The following is a 21,568-nucleotide window of genomic DNA, read 5'->3' on the forward strand; positions in this document are numbered from 1 at the left end:
GGTTATCTTAGCAATTGACATAGCTTATTGATGCAATTCACCTTGTGGAAGACAATAATAGAAGTAGAGAAGTTATGCAGCTTTGTTGATGCTCATCAAACCAAAAGGTAAAAAATCATGAAATGCATTATTCTAGTACAGTGATGCTAGAAACTCTGTACATAGTAGCTATTCTAAGAATCCGAAGCATGAATAAGTATCTTAGAAAGCACGAGGGTAGTTGAAGCCACTAGAAGTTGGTCACACTCTCTTCACTTCCTTTTGAGTGCCAAGAGAAACAAGGTGCCTCCAAAGTTGGCAATAGGTTGACACCTGAAATATTGCAAAAAAGTTTCTTGTATTTGGGACCTGCTTTCTCTTGTATCTACTGGCCTCCATTGCCACTACTTCCAATGTATGATAAAGTCACCATACCAGAAATCATAAACATGGACGCAGTGGCTTGAGAAAGCACAAGATTAGCCAAATCACTATTGTGTGATGGAATTGTAGCTAGAGGCCACCTGTGCCACACCTTTGCTACCCTGTGACAACCTACAGTCAATTGCAGAGCTAAGAGATATATCTGCATTTTCTAAGGATTCATGGTCACATGATACTGCTGGCTAGCTTCTGCCACGCTTTGGAATGTGATATTTTCCCTCTTCCTTACTCTTATTGGTATCATCTTGTGAAGCCTCCCTTTGTCCATGAACTGGATGGTTAACTGTTGATGAATTTTGTGTTGATGAATTCTATTTGCTGAATTTGCTATTGTCAAATATACCTTGAGACATGGATCTTGCTATCATCCCCAGTTTTGCTTGCTTTTTGAGGTTCTCAATGCAACTTTATTATAATGGAAACTGAGATCAATAGCTTCAACTCTATTGAACAAAATTGGCTTCAAACACATGCTAATATTGATAAACTTGGAGCTTTAATTGATCGGTATATTTCTCTTATGAAGGCGGATAGAGAAAATAGAGCAAGACTTGAATCAAGTATGGATTTTCATCACCATGAGTATTATCAACGACATGATGAGTATTATGGTCATGATGAGTATTCTCAAGGGAATTATGCACCGGATGCTTATGCTTATGATGGACAACATGGATATGCTGATGGCACACACTATGATATCTGAATGCATCTTGTGAATATGGGCAGCAGCAACATGCAAGTGAACATGAGCAATATGCAAGTATGCTTGGACAACATGCTAATACTTCTAGATATGATGTACCATGTCATAATGCACAGTATCATTCCACTGAACCTTAGCAACAAACTGGCTATTATGGGCAACATTCTTATGCGTTTGAGCATCCATTGTTTCAGTAACATAGTCATGATTATACCTATGAACCTTCCTTGATTCAGTAGCCTACTTTTTATGGACGTGAAAGTAATGGTCATGCTTATCCGTACTCTTTTAGCTTTGATCATCAGCAAATTCATAACTACCATGGTATCCTATATCCCAATCATTTTATACCTCATGATCATCCAAATGTAATGATGAGTTCTTTTCAAGGTGTTGATGACGAAGAAGAGAGCATTGAGCAAGTTGAACAATAAGAAGGGGATAATGAGCAACATGATCAACAAGAAGATGAGCAAGAAGAAGACAATAACCAAAAATATGTACAAGAAGGAAACAATGAAGAGAAAGATGTACAAGCTGATGACATATTAGTTGAAGAATCACATGAGGCACTCATAGATATAGATGGTTATGGTGAAGGTCTTAGAGTCTTGGAGAAACCTCATGATGATCTTATTGAGCATAATTTTACACAATCAAGATGAAGATCATGAAGACCAACTATATGAAGAAGACCAAGCTGATCATCTAGTATGGACTATTTGAGGAAGATTATGAGCATGCTGAAAATGAAGACTCTGAAGTGCTTGATCATGCTTAATATGGATTAGTTGAGGATAGGTATTAGCTCACACTCAATCAGGGTCTACACCAACTAGAAGATGAGTGTTATGCATGTGATTATGGTTATGAAGACTTGGATAATGATTTTGATCACTAGTATGTTGATAATGAGGATGTGCATGAGACTCATGATGGCTATAATCTGATGGATAATGGATATGATTATGGTTATGATTGTGGGGATCTTTCTTCCTACCCATTTGACCCCGGTGGTCAAGATTACGAGTTTGATGGCAATTTTTCTCCTCTTAATCATTATTATGATGGTATACCTTTTGATATTGGAGGCTATGGGAAGGATTTTGCACCTTCATTAGGCCAACATCTATATTGGGGTCCAAATGTTTATCTTTTAGAGGTTTATTTGGCTGAAGACTAGTCATTTTCTCTCTTATTCTACTGTAGACAAATTGTAGACAGCTCTCTATTTTGGCATACTTTCAATTCTCATTTGATTATAGAGGAGTCACACCTATATGGGCTGAAAATATGTTCAATGTGCTTTCTTTTGACTCATAGCACACTTGATTTGGATGTGGCCATCAAAAGATATCACAATTTTACTATAGCAGGGTCGATAGTAGACAACAAGGTGCCTACTGTTTGCAGGTGTTCTTTTAAGTTATGGTGGTCTAGTTCTTAGTTTTATCATGGCAACAACATGGGATGGACATAAAAGCAACAATGTGGGATCAAAACAAAAGCGTAGTAGACTTTGAAGGTATAAGATACTAGTGATTTGGTAAGCACAAAATTAAATGAGGTGAATCAAATGGAAGAAAGGATTGTCATGCTATATGGGGTTGACATTCTATTATATAAATAGTGAGTGAAACTTTGACCATTAGCAAAAGTCGGTCCTCAAGTATGTAACTTGTGAAGCACAAATTGTTTATGTAATAGACTAACATAATAGGCAAGAAAAACCACATTTATTCAACGTAATGAAAAGAGCAATCATTTTGCATTCACGCACCTCATGGATGCAGACAATGAGGCAAAAATGATCATTTGCACAATAATGGGGCAACTACATTTGTGCTTGATCTCCTAGTTTGATGGGCATGCATCCAATGAATGATAGCATGTGCAACCAATCAAAAGTTTTTACTACAGTTAAAAGAAAGAATGAAAGCAAAGAGACAATGCTAAAGAGAAAGCAAAAAAGAAAACACATTCCAATATCTAGACTAGAATAAAAAACTTCTCCCAACACTTGTCATCATACATATAGGCGATTCATAATGAACATATACCTACATGCCAAAGAAGTATATGATGTCACTAATGGCTTTGAGATAGTTAGAGATTGAACATTTACATTGAGGTTCGTACATAGAATCCTAATGATTTATTTTGTAGGTCAATCGAAGGTCTCCATATGCATTTTCTACCACCATGCTTCATATTTTCATATAACTAGAAACAATGATGATGAACACTATCACATCAAAGTAAACACATGAGATCCATATATGAAAGATGTTGAGAGAAATGCTAATTTAGGCAACATGATAAACAAAACTTTTGCCACTATAACAAATTAGCTATGCATGGAACAATGAAATATGAAGAATATAAACCCAAAATTTCTAAATGTTGCATGTAAATATTTTAAAAAGAAAAATAAAACTAATATTTAATTAATAAGTAGACTAATTCTTATTAAATAACCAATCATATGAAAATTTTAAAAGAAAAAATTTTCAAAACATGACTGGTATGTTTGATTAAAACTCATTTCCTCGCTACAAGAAAACATTTCCCTTACCTACGAGGCCGTTCCTATTGTTATTTTTCTTTACACGGTGTTTTGGTCATTTTTCCATGTGAACATATCCTAAGTTACAAAAACCCAAATCCAACCTTACAACCATGTGTGTATCCCTTTAAACTATACCTTTTTTCTTTTTACCGCCCCATGTTCCGAGCAATAGATTGAAAGTTATTAAATTTTTAAGCAATTCCCATACATTGGATATTTTTCCATATGAACACTCCTTCATTATTTCAGAACGCTGATCCAATGAGACATCCCTATCCTACACCTTTCATGTGACATTTTTTATTTTTATACCCTATCATTCCGACGTACGGTTTGTCCATTATTAATTTTCACAAGTTTTCATGTCTTTTTCGTGCGTATTTTCACCCTTTTTCCATGTGAACCTATCCTATTCTCCTCGGAATTCAATTCTAAGTCAATAGCCTTGACCCAACCCCCTTCTTGCCCATTTCTCCTTTTTCCACTGCCCTGTTCTGACCTACGGATATTTCGTTACTAATTTTTATAGGTGTTTGAGCTTTGTTTTATTGTTTTTCCCATGTAATTGCCTCCTAACCCCATTGGAATTGAGTTCTAATGTGCCAAACCTGAAGATCATCTATGTCTTGACATTTCTCCTTTTGATTGCCCTCCATTCCAGTGGGGACAGATCATTAACTATTAATTTTCGAATCCCTTTTCGGGTATAATTGTTGGGTATTTCCCATGTGAACGCATCTTATCTTGATCGGAATTGTGTTTTGATGTGATAGGATTATTGGACATGTTTTTTGACACATTTCTCATTCTTCCCACTCTTCGTTCCAACAAACGGTGTCGTAGAGTTCACGCAAGGGCTGCAGAACACGGGGTTCAAGGTACAGCAATGAAAGAGATTAACAAGAAGAACTCAAAAATTTGATGCCAAAGTTCACTATATTCCTTGTCAAATGAGTTACAAGAAGTTCATGTTCATAATAAACTGAAGTTCATCATAAACTGTTTCCATTCAGGTGTTGCCCTGTTCTTCTTTTCAGCATTTAATGTAGTGATCTCCTCTTTCATACATGAAAAGCAGTTACAACAAATTGTTCATCCTTTGAGTTGTTTAGGAATGACACAAGATTGACAGCTAGTTGTGAGTCATTGACAGAAAATTCCTGTTATGTAGCCACCAGCAAAGCTAATTGCAAGCTGTATAGAATCATAAATTCCATATTGTGTTGAATGGATTTATGGCTAAAGAATAGGATAATGTCACAGCCACTTCAGCATGTAATTACAGACACCGGCTGCTAAATAGTTTAAAGCTCTTGATCGTTCACTTGGAATCACGTAACCATATGCTGCTAGCCATGTATAGCTGTGTTGTGCTGAACTATGCTGTCCCTGTTAAACATTGACAGCTCCACAGACAACACTACTTCAAAGGTTTCTAATCCTCCATATCCATGCTGGTTTGTATTCACGATTGCTCTCTGATGCACACTAGAATCTTTGAAAGAAAGAATATTGCCAAGAAGATCAAATGAAGCTCAATACTTGTTATAATTCTCCATTCTGGTTGCTCCCAAGGAATTTCCACTTCTGTGAATAGTCACAGCCTTTCAACTTCAAGAATAAAGCCACTTCACCGCGAGATGATTGGAACCATCTGAAAGCCTCGCAATTTATTAAGTTTGATTAAAAGTAGTAGTATTAGATGCTTGTTGCATTCGTGGTATAACAGTCCTATTGAAATCTGCTGTCCACAATCAAGGAAACAACACAGAATGCATGCTTCGTTCTTTGGTTTGCCATCCAGGGTCCTGCAGACTCCAGAAAATGCACTGAGCATCTAGGAGGCAACCACAGTTACAGTATATTATACCAAAGTGTTGCCAATGAAAAGGATCACCTTCCAGGCCTTCCTTGACAACGTCATCGTATACGGTATGTCCTGATTCGAAATTGACAAGCACAGATCAGCCTTTGAGGAGAGTGACGAAGGTGTAATTATTCAGCTGGACATGTTCTGGATTCGATTGTAGAGGTGGAAAGCATCATTCTTGTTGCTGGCACCAATATTCTGAAGAGCCATGGCTGCTGACCTCAACTAGCCTTTACAACTCAATAAGGACCTTCGTCAGGATTAAAAAGCCGAATGTCCTCGCTTTCAGACCACCGGTGGTAGGTGCCCCAAAAGAAGTAAGAAGAAAGAGGGCATGTGTATGGACACCCCTCAGTCTGAAGCTTCTGAGCCCACCGATGCATACAATTATCGCTCAAAATTGAGCCACGAAGCATGCAGGCAGTTTGTAACTCCTCGCACATGACAGTTAAGGGGCACTCCGAGGGATGCAAAGGATCGTCTGTCTGACGGTTCGGTTCGAGGAAGAAGACCACGCGCGGGAGAGGCTTGCAGCGCACACCAGCAGAAGAAGAGGAAGCAGCAGCAGAAGAAAATTTTCGCCGATGTTGGAAAAACGAAGACGACAAGAAGGAAGCCAAAAGATTGAACAAGTTCAAGAGCTCCTCTTGCTCTCTAAAACCTTCTCCGTCATCGAACGGTGATTAATCTTGAATCTCGACCCTCTTGACACAATTGAACATCAGAGCTACAAAGGTTACGAAAATTCCTGGGAGATAATGCATCAAGGAGACGGTGGAGGAGCTGCAGGCGATGGCATCCACCCCAGAACCACCATCCGACACCAGAAACTCCTATCCATGCTGAAGCAACACTATCTGCATATTCCCCTTCGTAATGCAAATACCATGAGAAAGGACCAAAAAATGCAAACACGAATATTGTTTTTTTTTACATATCCATCGTCCCTCCTTCTCGCAAGAGTTCTCCCTGAGTTGCTTTTCCCCCCCCCAGTGCTCCCTTCACAGATGGCCCCTGTTTTTAGTTTTTCCTTTTTTCTTTTCTGCGTGTCCCTGTGCCAAAAATATCCAAAAGAGAAAATAGTGCCTCCCAGCATCATTTTTAGCCATCGAAATTCAAACCATTTTCAGTATTGTATTTTATTCCAAAGTCCTCATCCACCTGGATTGTGATTTGCAGTCAAAATGAAAGCACCATAAGCTTTTTCACCATTAAAATCAGCTCTGTTCCTGATGACAGCTGAAACAGCTGGTGTTAACAGCAGTCCATTTTGCCCAACCTACACTTGGCTCACACCATTTGCTGCAGCAATCTTTATTATGGTCTGAATCACTTCTTTCGAAAAGTATCGGCCGTCACCAGAGACAACAATTGTCGACCCTTTTACTTTTTCAGCAGGTAGTGCATTGATTGTTGCTTGCACAAAGTTGTATAGATAATTTAGTTGCTTGAAAACAGTAACCTTTTTCCTCAACCCTGAAGTTCCTGGTTTCTGACCTTCATACCAAGATGTGTAGCATGTGGTGACCTTAAAGACTGTCATTGCACACGAAACTAGAACAAATAGCAGCAGGACAAAGATCCTTTGGCGTCAGTTTTTTATATTTCTCTAATACACACACATCATGCATCCAAACAAAATCATACACATGCACTAAGGGAATATGTACACTGGATGCAGATTATCGAAATGCTTCACACAAACAATGGGTCACACGCAGAAATTAACACAAATGCACAACAAAAGAAATGGAGGTATATATGACTCGGATGCGCAGCAACACGACAACGGATTCTCCAATATTAATTTTTGTATGCATTTTCATGCTCAATTTTCACATTTTTTCTATGTGAACGCCCTACATTCTCCCGGGACCCCCTGTTGCATTTTTCCATTATCTTCCCCTGCCTTTGGACACATTTTTCATTTTTATGGTATTTCATTCCGATGCACGGTTTGGGTTTTATTAAATTTTTTCGTGTTTTTACGTGTATACACGCCTCCCACGTTGCGCGTGAACATCCGCGTTTTTCAATTTACACGTCTTCTTATGCACGCACCTTCACCATAAGCCCCCCTTTCCCACCCCATTTTCCACCCCACTAACCCCCTCCCTTCCACCCCCTCCTAAACCCCCACTTCCATTACCCCCCAACCACCCGCCCCAACTTCCCCACCACCCCCTTCTTAGCCCCCCTTCACCCCCCACCTTCCCCACGACCCCTACTTAGCCCCCCTTCACCCCCCACCCTACCCTTTTCCCTCCCTTAGCTCCCCTTCACCCCACCTTCCCCACCACCCCTACTTAGCCCCCATTCACCCCCACCGTACCGGAACAAAAACAAACACACCATCACCTTGCGTGCTCGTGTTCGCATGCGGAACCCTTGCAAGTTTTTTGGCTATGTTCATGCGCTTTACCAATTTCTGCGTGACTTGTTGCAGTTGTTTGTGTGCGGGACTGTCACTCATATTTCCTGCGGGTTTGTAGTTGCCATGCTGCTAATAGAAACAATTTAATTTTCTGACTTGCAAGAGCTTGCTTTTCCACAAGATCTTTCTTCCCTAAGTGTCTTCTTGAAAGCTACCCAATCAACATCTTGATGTACAATTTAGTAATTCGTGCTTTTAATTCATGTATAGTAATTCGTACAAAAATGTTGGTTCCATGCAAGTTGAGCCACCCCAAATAATTCCATCTTTTGAGCATAGGCATGTACATATGCAGATACATTCCTACCATTGAACAACTTCATTGTAGAGCATTCATCACAACAATTTCAATTTGAGCAAAAGTCTACATCGCCTATTTTTGTTGTTGTATGTGCATAAGCATATTTGTATTCTGCACTAGCTACTGCAAAACATCACTAGAAATTGTGTTCGAAGGTTCCCCCATCTTGCCTTTCCATCTGACGACCTTTCACGTCGGTTTCACCGATGTTGTCGGAGGGGTTTTTGTCGAAAGGTCGTATCCACCAGGGATCAAAGATAGAAGCAAGTATAGGATAGGAGATGGAAGAGAAGAAAAAAATAGAGAAGAGGTAAACACGATAAAGTCAAAGCACAATGAATCGAATCAATATGTATTGATAGAACCTAGAATCCCTCGTCTTGCACTACTCAGAAACAATCTCCAAGCATTAGATTTCTTGGAGCTCCCTCGTAGACCAAAAATGTGCATCAAACAACACCTTGCTCTCTGGTGCTCAAAACCCAAATCTAATGGCTCCGTTGGCTCCAAAAGAGGGGTAAAACCTCAGAATACCTACTCAGGAATCTCTTAGATTACTCTTTCTTCTCTCAGTTCAAACTGTTTTTTGTTGCTGTCAACTGTGATTGTGACACCCGCGACTTTGCCCATCTTTCTTTTTTATGAAAAATCCAAAACTGGCTAGAAAAGTAACTTGTTTTTTGCATGCCACCCTAATCTAGAAGTTTTTACGATATTTACAATAAATAATATCCAAAATATAAAAAATAGACTAAAATTGTCCAAAAATCTAGTATTTTTGGACCATCCATACCACGAACACTAGCACCAATGACTCACATGACATTGACTCTCTAGAACAATAAGAAACTTGGATGATGATGCACTCTAGAGTTTTTCACACTGTTTCCATGTAGTGGAACAACATCCACCCCCTTTGAACCTACACATCCTCTGGTATGTGCTAAAATCCTAATTGTCACCAGATTCTAAGTCCTCCTCATCCTCTACAACCATATCCTTTGCTTCTTCATCTTCCATATCTTCATGGCTAACCTATGTATCATGACCATTATTTTCTTCCAATTCTGGCAACTCATAGGTAGTAGATTCCTACCTCTTGAATAAATGTATTATTTTTCCTACTATACCTAAAGTTTTATGCTTGTCCCATCCAACACATTTAATGTATAAGTAGCATTATCAAACACCTGTCTTACCACATAGGGTCCAAACCATCTTTTGGAAACTTTACGCATGGCACTATACTGGTTGTCTAAATTGCTATCATAGACCAATACCCAATCCCTATCTTGTATGGTTCTTGGCCTCAATCTATGTCTTTTGTCAAACCGTTTCTTATTTTGTATCCTTGTTGCCCTTAATTTTGCAAGTGCTACCTTCATCTCTTCTGAATTTCTTTCAAGCTGTCTAATGCATAAGGCCAACAACTCCTCTTGATTCAACTCCTCTTCCCAAGGTAGCACACTCCATGTAAGTGTCATCTCTTCTATTGGCATGATAGATTTCTGACCATACATCAATTAAACATGCATATATCTTATAATGGCACTATGAGTTATTTTGTTAGTCCACAAAGCATAAGGGAGCAATCGTGGCCACTCTTTTACCTTCTCTCCACATGCTTTTGTCAATGCCTTCACAATAGGTAGTTGACCTCTTTCACTTTTTCCATTTCCTTCAGGGTTATAAGCTCAAGTTAAAGCAAGCATTATCCCCAACCATGCAAAGAAATCATGAGCTTCATCTGCATCCAAATCACCCCTATCTGCTGTAATTTTTCTCACACAGCTATACCGATAAAAGATCTCTTCTGAGAGAAAAGCACACACTGCATTTGTTGTATTAGTATATAGAGCTCTCTCTTCCACTCGATTACTCAAGTCTTTAGGAGTAAGTACAAGATATCGCATTTGCCAAAAAGACTTATAGGCATCATGACTAAATCCACCACCCACTTAAAATGAAGAGACAATGGATATGTGGGCTACAATCCATGCCGATGTCTCACAGATGCATACATTTGACATATCCTACATGTTTCCACAAAGTGAGCAATATCCTTATACATACCGTGCCACGAATATCTTTCTTTGATCTTTGCAAAAGTATCCCAAACACCTCTATGGCTAGCCAACAAGCTTTCATAAAATTCTTATATAACATTTCATTGTGAAGATTTGTCACCCAAAACTTGCAATGGCATACCCTGTTTCTTTTTAGCATGTCTCCATAAGTATCCATCTTTTCAGAAAAAACCATAGGCTTTCCTCTTCATCTTCTCCTCATTTGACCATTGGTCTCTCTTTGTTAATGTACTGAGGTATTGACCAATTCTTAGCCATTCTCCTGCATATTTGTCTTCTAGAAACACTTCTACACAAGATACAAAACATCTAAAGTGTCTTCTCTTTGCTATCCAAGCTTTTATTAGTGTTGTAGCAACTCCTTGCATTGCTAAATTCACTTTTGCAACATCATTTTCAGCTATAAGAAACTCATCTTCTTCCTTCTCATCCATCATCCTATCTTCATTCTCATAGCATGCCCGAGATAAAATGTTTGCCCACTAGGTTATCTCTTCCTCCAATATGCTGAAATTCAGGGTTTAAAGATTTGATGTATGCAATCCATTAGAGCATAGCAATGTTCCAGGTAGTGCAACTAGTAATCATAACCCATACCAACAAACAATCGGTCTCAACGACTACAGGAGCACTCATAAAATACACCTTATCACATTTAAGCCCTATCACAATTCCCCATAATTCTCTTTTTACCTATGGATACCTTATCTATCGTTCAGTCAATACTTTAGCACCAAAGCAAATTGCATAACTTTGCCCTTCCACATCATCTTTCCCAATTGCCCATCCAATCCCAATTGGGCTTGTATCAATAGTAATAATGATAGGCTTTCCATGTGAATAATCAACCTTTCTCAATGTAGGAGCAGATTCCAAGAATTGTCTCAATTCCTTCATTGCCTTCTGATGCTTCCTTTCCCAGTGAAACCTTTGATCTTATTGTCAATCATCATGCTTTTAGCAAGGAAAGGAAATGGTCATTGCAAACATTATAGTTGCATAGAAGTAAAAGTCTATGATTCACATACTTGCATGGAATGTTGCATCTTGAATTTAAGTATTTGCATCTCTTCTAAGCAAAGTTCACTCTTGTCACATGAGAGCGGAGTCTTAAGCCGGGGATGTGCCTAAAATTTGCCAAAAAATTTGGAATTTAGGGGAAAAATATTCGACATCGAAGGCGGCGGCTTCAGCTAGGACGATTTTAAGCACCAAGTGAAAGATGGCTTTTAAAAGGCGCTCGAGCGACACTTGTGGATTTTTGATAATTTTTCCGACTATAGTGTGGGATGCCGGGAGCTGCCAGTCAGTGTGGGATGCCGAGACGGACACGCAGGATTTTTTAAAGCCCACAGTTTTGGTGTGTTTCTTTTCTCTATCTTTGTCATCCATGCATGATTTTTGAACAACAATCTCAATATTTATGAATGAATCCTAGAGTAAAGGAGGTGGCTATTTTGCACTTTCTATTATACAAGTCATGTGATTCATGTTTCAATCCTATGCCCATAAATGTAGTTGGTCCCATGTCTCGAGGATATTCTAAATCATGTATATCTCTACATGCATCTATTGTTGGGGATGATGTCCATCTCTAACTTCTCACATTGCAAACCTAGAGGATGCTGCAAGTGAGCCTAAATGTGCGGAAAACTCCTAGAATCTAATACGTGATGGGATGCATTAGTCTCTTAGACCCATAGACTCTTAGAGTCTAATGCCTAATGGGATGTGTAGAAAACTCCTAGAGTCTAAGAGTTGGGATATTTTATTCTATGAATCTGCCTATTAGACAAGCAAAAAAAGAATTTCAATTCAATGATAGTGATACTATGAATGAACAATTGTTAAGGGAAGCTAGTTCAAAATCTGAAGGAATTTTAAAGAGTTAGAAGTTGACAATACTAATGAATTCAAGTTGCAAGAAGGCAATGAAGCATTTGAGTTACTTGAGTTTGAAGATGGAGAAAACTGATTGTGTTCAAAAATTAGGATGGATGGACTATTTTTCATGTTGAAGGAGGCTTTCATAGGTGACAAGAAAGAACACCATTGAGGAGCCTTTGAGGGATTGAGGAGGGATTACAAAAATCTATGGATGCATAGCTTGCGTATAGCTTCCAATACTCTCGCTTCTGTCTGCTGCTGCTTAGACACTTTAGTACTTTCACATTCAACAACAACTTGTGGGGAGAGTCATAAATAATCTGAAATATCCATAAATGTAGATTTAGAAGTTGCAAAAGCATTACAGAATAAAAAAGTGAATGCTTTTAACCAAATCTAAGCTTACTTCATTAGATGACCTTGTTAATACAGTGCCAAGGTATGTGTCTCTCTATGTGTGTTGCTCGTGTGTTTTTATTACTGCATAGGCAAGTGAGAGGAAAGTACATTAACTTTGGCATGTTTAACAATAATCCCTTCAAATCCTGGAGGTGAGTCATCTGCACTGACATGGCCTTTTGCATGTAAAGATTTCCTATAAAATATCCTATTGGAATTTTGTGCCAGTCTACCAGGGAGCATCTTTTGCTGTGAATAACTAGACCTGAAATTAACAAAAAGAACTTTAGAATAGTTTAGAACTGGTAAAATTTTATCTAAAATTTGAGGCACTTGCATCAACATAAGAAAGAATTTCACCTATTTTATGAAGCACAATTTGTTCAGGGTTGCTCCACGCAGAGGAGGGAGGATATGCATGTTTGTGAGAGAGAGAGAGAGAGAGAGAGAGAGAGAGAGAGAGAGAGAGAGAGAGAGAGAGAGAGAGAGAGAGAGAGAGAGAGAGAGAGAGAGAGAGAGAGAGAGAGAGAGAGAGAGAGAGAGAGAGAGAGAGAGAGAGAGAGAGAGAGAGAGAGAGAGAATGGCTCAAGGGGATGACCATAGTGTGCAACTTGAAGCTTCATTCTTTATAGAGGTCTAAAACTTTAGGTAGCTTGGTGCATGTTTAGTGGGAGAGTGATAGAGATGCCTTGAACGCACGTAATGCCTAGGATTTATACATAGTGAGTAAATAGTAGCTTACCCGAGTGGTGACTTCAGGCCTCCTTCAAGCTTCAAGTATGATAGGAGGGAGAGAGACTATGTATATGTGTGTGCACATGCACACACTCCTGAGAGAGAGATGAGCATGAAAATACATGTGTTTCAATATCACTTTAATTAGGGAGAAAGCTCAGAGAAAGTATGTTGTAATTATAAAATAATGGAAAAGGTATTAGGGCCAAGAGACACACTCGACACATGTAGGTCAATTGACATGCACAGGTTGCAAAAGTGGCCGTTGATGAGCCATTGACATGCATGTGTCCAATAACTCTCTAAACTTTAACCCCACCTCAAACCCACAAAATAAGGAACCTCATCTAGTGGGTTTACTCTATTGACTCTCCAAACATGGAAGTTTGTTGAGCATTGGATTGTCTCTCTCTCCTTTGATTGTGATTTCTCTCTCATCTGTGTAGCACATCAAGCTCCGGGTCCACTACTCGTCCACTATCAACTCTACCTACATGTGGTTTTTTTCATTCTTAGCTCAAGTCATGTATTTAGGGGTGGTGCAACTCTTAGGAGCCATCTCATACACATGTCAAATCAACTTGTGGAGTTGGAGTGTTGAAGAGTGAGTGAAGAGCATGTGGAGTCATGTGATCACCATTTGGCTACACAACTACAATACTCATGCCACTAAACATGTCCATACCCAAGGCTTTTGGATGTCTCACTTATGCAATCTCCACAAACATTCCAAGAGCTCCAATGGCCCCTACCTATAAATCTTGGCTCCTATCACATCTAAGCAGTTCTATTGTCTACAAAGAGTCTACAAAATTACTAACAAGTCCATCACCACATGAGTGCTCATAAGTGGAAGGAATTATTTGAGACCCCCTTTTTTGTAGGAAAATCTTAGTTGGTTTTATGAATTAATAATACCCTTATGTAAAAAATACACACATGGAATATATATACTCATTTTATGAATAAATTTATGCATTTTAAATTTTTTTCTTCTGTGAATATATATCTGTAAGCCTATGTTTTTTAAAATTCCCTTCTTTTGAACTCACGTGATGCACATTTTTATACATAGTAACTTACCCGAGTTTCAAGGTATACTTTGATTTCAGATGTATTGACCAAAAGTAGGTGCACATGTTACAGATTTTGAATCTATAATTTTTAAGGTGTTTGCCACCTAGGAAGCAAACATAAGGTTTATCTGCAAACACGTTGTAAATTACATGTGCTATTAAGAAATCCCAGGAAGCAAACATAAGGTTTATCTATAAACAGGTTGCTTGGTGTATTGCTGTGCACTTATTGTGAAAGGCTACAAAAGGCTTGCTTGTTGTGTTATATCTTTTTTTGTGATAATGGTAGAGAATAGTGGAAATCCCATTATTGAGAAGCTCGATAAGAACAACTCCCCTTCATGGAAGTTCCGTGTGACGAAATTCCTCATTGGAAAGGGCCTTTATGAGTTTGTTTCAGGTGAAGAAAAGGAGCTAGAGCTGGGTATCCCTCTAACCTGTAGATGAATTAAAGGCATGGAAATAATGAAATGCAAAAGACAAAAAGGTGATGTATTGGCTATCTGCAATCATTGATAATACTATGATGGGACAAATTAGGAATGGAGAAACTTCACATGCAGCTTGGACAATTTTTGAGAATATGTTTTCAGTAAATACAAAGGCACGAAAGATTCAACTCAAGCAAGAGTTGAATACCTTGAAGAAAGGGAAAATGTCTGTCAACAATGAGTATGTTTTGAAGGTGAGGAGCATTGGAGATGCTTTAGTAGCGATTGGTGCAATGCCTGATGATGATGATTTGGTTTCATCCACCTTGAGTGGCCTTAATAAGGAGAAGGCCTTGAAATCATTTTTTACTTCAGTATATGTACGGAAGCCATTTTCCGATTTTGATGAGCTAGTCTCTCTCATGATAAACGAAGAGATCAATATGCAGGGTGACTCGTCTCAAAGAAATGGTGAACAGGTCCAAGCATTTTACTCAAGTTCAGAAGGAGATGTGGTAGATCCTCTGAGAGGTCGTGGTATGGGACATGCTATTGGCGATAACTAATAAAACACGTTCAATCAGCTGAAATGCAGGTTTCAGGAGGTCGAGGAAACTTTAGAGGCAGGGGGAGCTGTAGAGAAAGAGATGTATGGCAGAACAGAGGTTCTTGAAATTCTGCTATTATTTTCCATTATTGTGGCAAAACATGTCATACTGTAGCCCATTGTTATGCTAAGAATGATGATATTCGCAGTGGCAAATTGTAGCAAGGAAACTATGCATCGTCTTCATGACAGAATGAAGACAAAAATGAGTGTTTGTTTGTTATGTAGCATATGATGAATGCAATTACAAGAAAGGTGACACATGATGATGTATGGTATGTTGATTCAGGTGCATCTAATCATATGAATAGTCATGTTGAATGATTTGGAGAGATGCAAGACTTAAATTATCTAGGTTATGTGCAGACAGGTGATGATTCATGCAAACCATAGAAAGGTTCCCTTGTCCTTGCATGATGGCTAAACAAAGAGTCTGAGAGAGGTATTACATGTGCCATCAATCACAAAGAATCTAGTGTCTATTGGCCAAATGGTAGAGCAAGGGTTGCAGGTTCGATTCAATGCAAAGACTGTTTGGTAGAAGACTTTAATGATAAGTGCAAGTTGGTCACAAAAGGAAGTAGAGTTGACTGCATGTTCACTTTAGATGCTGGAATTCCTACAATGGATGCTTCTATGTATGCTAAATGAAAATGAGTAGTTGCAAACATTGAAATATGGCATAAATGTATTGGACATGCAAATGTGCAAAGACTGAAATTAATGTAGTCTAGAGGATTGGTTACAGGGTTACCTTCTTTTAGAGTTACTGAATTTCATAAATTCTATGAAGCATGACACTTTGGTAAGCAGGCAAGACAACCCTTCTCACTGACAAAGAAGTGAGCAAAAATATACTTGATGTAGTGCATACAGATGTTTTGGGGGCCTATATAGAATGTATCTCTTGGTGGCAACAAATACTTTGTCATATGGGTATATTTCATGAAGGAAAAGAGTGATGTATTTGAGCACTTCAAATCTTTCAAGGCAACTTTTGAAACAGAAACAGGCTTGAAAGTGAAGTGCTTGAGATCAGATGGAGCGGGAGAGTAACTCTCTAATGAGTTTAGTGGCTTCTTGAGGACTCATGGGATAAAGAGGCATTTTACTTGCAGTATATTGAACAACAAAATGGGGTTACTGAAAGAAAAAATAGGCATATTGTAAAAGTTGCACGAGCATTAATGGCTGAAAAGAATATGCCAAAATATTTTTGGTTTGAAGTTGTCCATACTATTTTCTATATTATGAACAAAACCCCCATAGCTATAGTTCATGGGATGACTCCCAAAGAATGTTTTACCGACAAGAAGCCCGATGTATCACACTTGAAGGTATTTGGTTGTGTTGCATATGTTCATGTGCCAGATGAACTACAAAAGAAGCTTGATCCAAAGGCTAAAAAATATATTTTTATTGGATACTCTTTAGAGCAAAAAGGATATCGTTGTTATAACCCTATCAAGGTGAGTCCAAAGTGAGCAGGGATGTTATTTTTTATGAGATGAGCAGTTGGTATGTAGCTTCTGGTGATGTATTAGATGATGATAATGATCATGATAGCTATGTTCAAAAAGAAAAGCATAAATCAAGAGTCTTAGTGGACCAAAAACATCATTTGGTACTACACCTACAATGAGTCCTTAGTCTGGGAGACTAAGGAGTAGGCCCACATCTTCAGGTGGATCTATAAGTGTTGCAGGCAAAGATAAAGAAAAGAAGAAAGTGATGGATGGTAATGATGCATCTACTAGTAATTTGGGATTTGATGAAGATTCTAGTGGTTCAAAGAGTTTGGATGATGAGCTTGGTATTCCTTCAGTCAGGACATGATGTGTATAGAGAGCTCATAGTAATGTAAAGGCTTCATTGAGTGATTCAGTGGTACGCAGGTCTAGGAGGGTCACATATCTTGTTAAAAGATTTGGTTTTGAAGGTTATGCAACTCACCATTATGCTTATATGATGAAGCTAGTTGAGGATGTTGAGCCCACTTGTTTTGAGGATACTATTGGTCATGCTCATTGGGATGCAACAATGGATGAGGAGATGATTGTATTATAAGTAAATAAGACTTGGGATTTGGTACCCTTACCTAAGGGTAAGAAAGCTATTGGATGTAAGTGGGTTTACAAAGTCAAGCATAATGCAAATGGTTTCATTAGCAGGTATAAGACTATAAACATATGGCATAGATTGCTATTGCAATTGGACTGCTGAGGTGTGAAGATACATATTGAAGTATTTTAATTATTGACTAGCCAAAATAAAGTCAAATGAGTAAGACATTGATTGCACTAGTCTTTGATGGTTGGCTACTTTAAGGTCGGGTTACTGAATCAACTAGATTGTAACTAGAGTAGACGACTACAAAGATGAGGACGAGATTGATCTTTTGTTATAGTTTGTGCTCTTTTGCTAGTTCGTCGACTCCATCTAGATTTTCCAACTTTGCAAGACCTTGGTTTGTTTCCTCTTTCGTTGGAAACTTGAGAGCATAGTGGTGAATCAAATTGAGTGCACAAACACTCGAGGATTGGTTATATGAGGTGTCCAATGATTAAGATTGGCTTTCTTTAGGGAGAGGTTAACACATTGGGATCATCTTGATTAGATTCCTTTGTTTCCATTCAATGAGGTCATTCGCCAGCTAGACCAACGTAGAGAGTTTGGAGAGTCAATGTTTGTGCTCCATGACACTCCTAGAAGACCCACACTCTCAAAGGCATTCATGCAAAATTGGTAGATGGCCATGAAGTTTTCTTTGGTGTCTTCTGGAGGAACCAAGTGAGAAAAAAGAAGCAAGTGTTGTAGGTGTTGTGAAGATATGTTAAGGTTTGCACTAAGGAAACACAGCATGTACGACCAAGACTGAAACACAAATACTCAGTCATGCATCTCGCTTAGGTGGATTATAGCTCACATTTTTTGCTTTATGTTGGCAAACGATTTCATTTAAGGTAGCAATGAATCTAAAAAATTATTGTTAGCACAAATTCATTCTAGGCTATTCAAAGGTAAGGGAATCTTGAAACAACTTTAAGTACGCACAAGCATTTTGAAGCAAACCACATAGGGATTGGATTGGGACTTAATGCTAATGTGAGGTGGTGTTTACCATTAACAGTAGGATACCTTACCACATGCCAATTTTTTTCAAGAATACCATTGAAAAAAGATTAGAAAGTAGGTGGTATGGTACATGAGAAGCCCGTTGATTAGCATGCATCATGAATTTGGTGTATGCATGTCATGAGATAGTCCTTTCTTGTCATGACATGTGCATGTATGTGTGTGCGTATATATTTTGTAGTCACTTATGAGATATGTGGATTGGCATGTGTTGCATATTCGACATATACATGTCATGATACTTGTCTCGTGATGGGTGTGTGTGTATAGGGCTGAAAGGTACTTGTCAAGTAGGCACTCAGTCGTGAAGTCGACAAGTGAGTGTCTTTTGACAAGTATGTCACAATTGACTTGGCATTGTATCATGAACTCAGCATAGATGTGTCATTTTGATTGGCACCCTCCCTTCCCCCTTGGGTATGGATAGGCACTTGGTCGTGAATTCGATTATATATGCCTTGTTGGGCTATAAATGAATAAATAAGTGATGGGCATTTGGTCGTGTTTTTGGTTACATAATGTCGTGACATGCTAGTTGTTTGGTGTTGCTTGATGGGATAGGCATTTAGGTCATACAATCAACCATAAAGTGTCCTCATGTGTGTAGATCTCTAAAACTCTAGCAATATTTTTGTGTATTTATGCTTTCTTGAGAAAACAACTTGATGCAATCTATGTTGTATCTTAATTGTTCAATGTCTAAATGATATCATGCAATTTTAACTCAATTGAAGTCTATATACAACACTAGCATAACCCAAGATTGATATCATGTAATTTCTTTAAAAATCAAGGATTGCTTAATAAATGTTTATATTCAAGTGATGCAATCTAACTTACGATTGGGAGGCAAGGTCTTGGGTGCCATGCTTTTTCCTTAGACTGGGGGGAATTGGCCTTGTCGATATGGCTCTTAATTAATGTTGCCAAAGCATTTTGCATTTGCTTGATAGAGGCCATATCGTCCAGTACAGACCCGGGTAGTTCACTATATGTATACCCTCTATATCACATGCGTTCAAGGCCTATTTATAAATATCCTTATCTGTGAATTTTTCCTTAATAAAACATAACCCTTTTCTATTCAATCTGTAAGTAACCCCTTTATATGGGACCCTTCTGTAAGTAAAAAATGCGTAAAAATGGTATTTTAAAAATTTCTTATATTGAACTCACGTGATACATATATATATTTATGACTGGTTTCCCTGGGAGTATAGAAGAGCAAATATCATTCATTAATAGCAATGATGTTGCCTTTGTCAAATTTTGCAATCGAGCTTGTATAGCTATGCATGCCTTGTTGCAACAACAAGGGCTTTCACACTTAGTTAAAGATGCAGTCATGGATCCTAAGAAGAACTTGTATCTTTGTCGCACATTGCTTCAAAATGCACCTAAGATTCTTGAAGATCTTAGGGAGTTAGCACTATCATTTGTATCAAATGAGAAGTTGGTCTTGTGGAACACAAAGTGGAGGGAGGTGGTGGCAGGTTCAAAGCGGGCGAAGGACTTGTCTGGTGCCTCTTCTCTGCCAAAGTGTTTGAAGACTACAATACGTGCAAGTCCTAGTCCCGGTTCCACAAGACAACAAGATGATCCATCGGGGGCAAGAACTATGTGGTGGACATTGAGGAATCACCAATGTACGCCAAAAATTAGCATTCCTTTTGATGCAATCAAGCTAGATAGAGACATCGGTGTGAAGGCTCCTTTGGACAGTGCGTGGAAGCCACAATAGATAATATCAGTTATTTTCTTTCAGATTTGAAATTTTGTGCCAGAATTTACAAGGGCTTCAATAATGCCAAGTTACAACAGTTTCAAGTGGAGCATGGGATGCAAAAGGTCAATGCATCGATTGCGTGATACATTGCCTTCACTTTTGAACCCCCTTGGGTTACGATCTTCCCCTTATTCAATGGTGATATATTGAATGATGTATTGATGTGGGGTCCTTTCAAGGAATGTAGATATAGAAGAAAAATCGAGTGCTTGTGCAAGCCATCAGTGGGATTCAACCCTAATCCTAACAAGGTGCCCAATGTAGAGGAGAAGGCTAGGATTGTGGGCATTATCAATAATATGCCAAACATTATTCATGCACTAGTGGATGGGATGAAGGCCGTGCATAGTGCCGGCATCATCCATTCAAACTTGCATGCTAAGAACATGGTACTAGACTTTACCAAAGAGAACATCCCTAGGGTTGGCATCATAGATTGGGGTCTAATGCTCATTTTTGGCATGACAAGATCAGCAATCAACTGTGGTGGTCCAAATGATCCCATGCACCTTATAGATGAGCATTGGTGGAAAGGAGAGTTGGAAAGGAGAAGAAGATCTTGGATTGCCCTTGAGATCTACGACCCACTGTGCCGGTCTGCTACCTATAGTATCAAGGAGTCAGATGTGTATGCAATTGGCTGGCTCATCATCACAGAAATCAATAAATCAACCAAATACATCTATTCTTGGAAATGAAGAAAATAATGAGACTAAAACACCATATCAAAAGAGATCACCAAATTTGTGCTACTACTAGTGTTGGAGTAGTTGAAACACAAGTTACACCAACTGTACAAAATGCTCCATGTCAACCTATACAAACAAATGAAAAAGAGATGTCAAGTTCCTTGAAAAGAACACAAGCTAGTGAGAAGAAAAATAAAAGAATTTGGAGCCTTGCAATGCGTACATTTTAGCTAGATGGGTTAGTAGATTTCCATTCATTGAGCTAGTTATACTAGTAGATGATTCTACTCCAAAAAAGGATCGATCTATTCGTTGCTCATGGAAAAAGGGAACTGATTACACACTTCAGCTCAAAATTGACACTATAGAGAAGCATGCATGCAAGGTATATGAAAAAACCATTGTTGATGGGCAAGAAGTAAGTCAAGTAAGA

Source organism: Lygodium microphyllum, chromosome 18 (genome assembly GCF_053477565.2).
Source record: "Lygodium microphyllum isolate KBCC chromosome 18, Lygodium_microphyllum_v1.1.10, whole genome shotgun sequence".
NCBI classification, from domain to species: domain Eukaryota; kingdom Viridiplantae; phylum Streptophyta; class Polypodiopsida; order Schizaeales; family Lygodiaceae; genus Lygodium; species Lygodium microphyllum.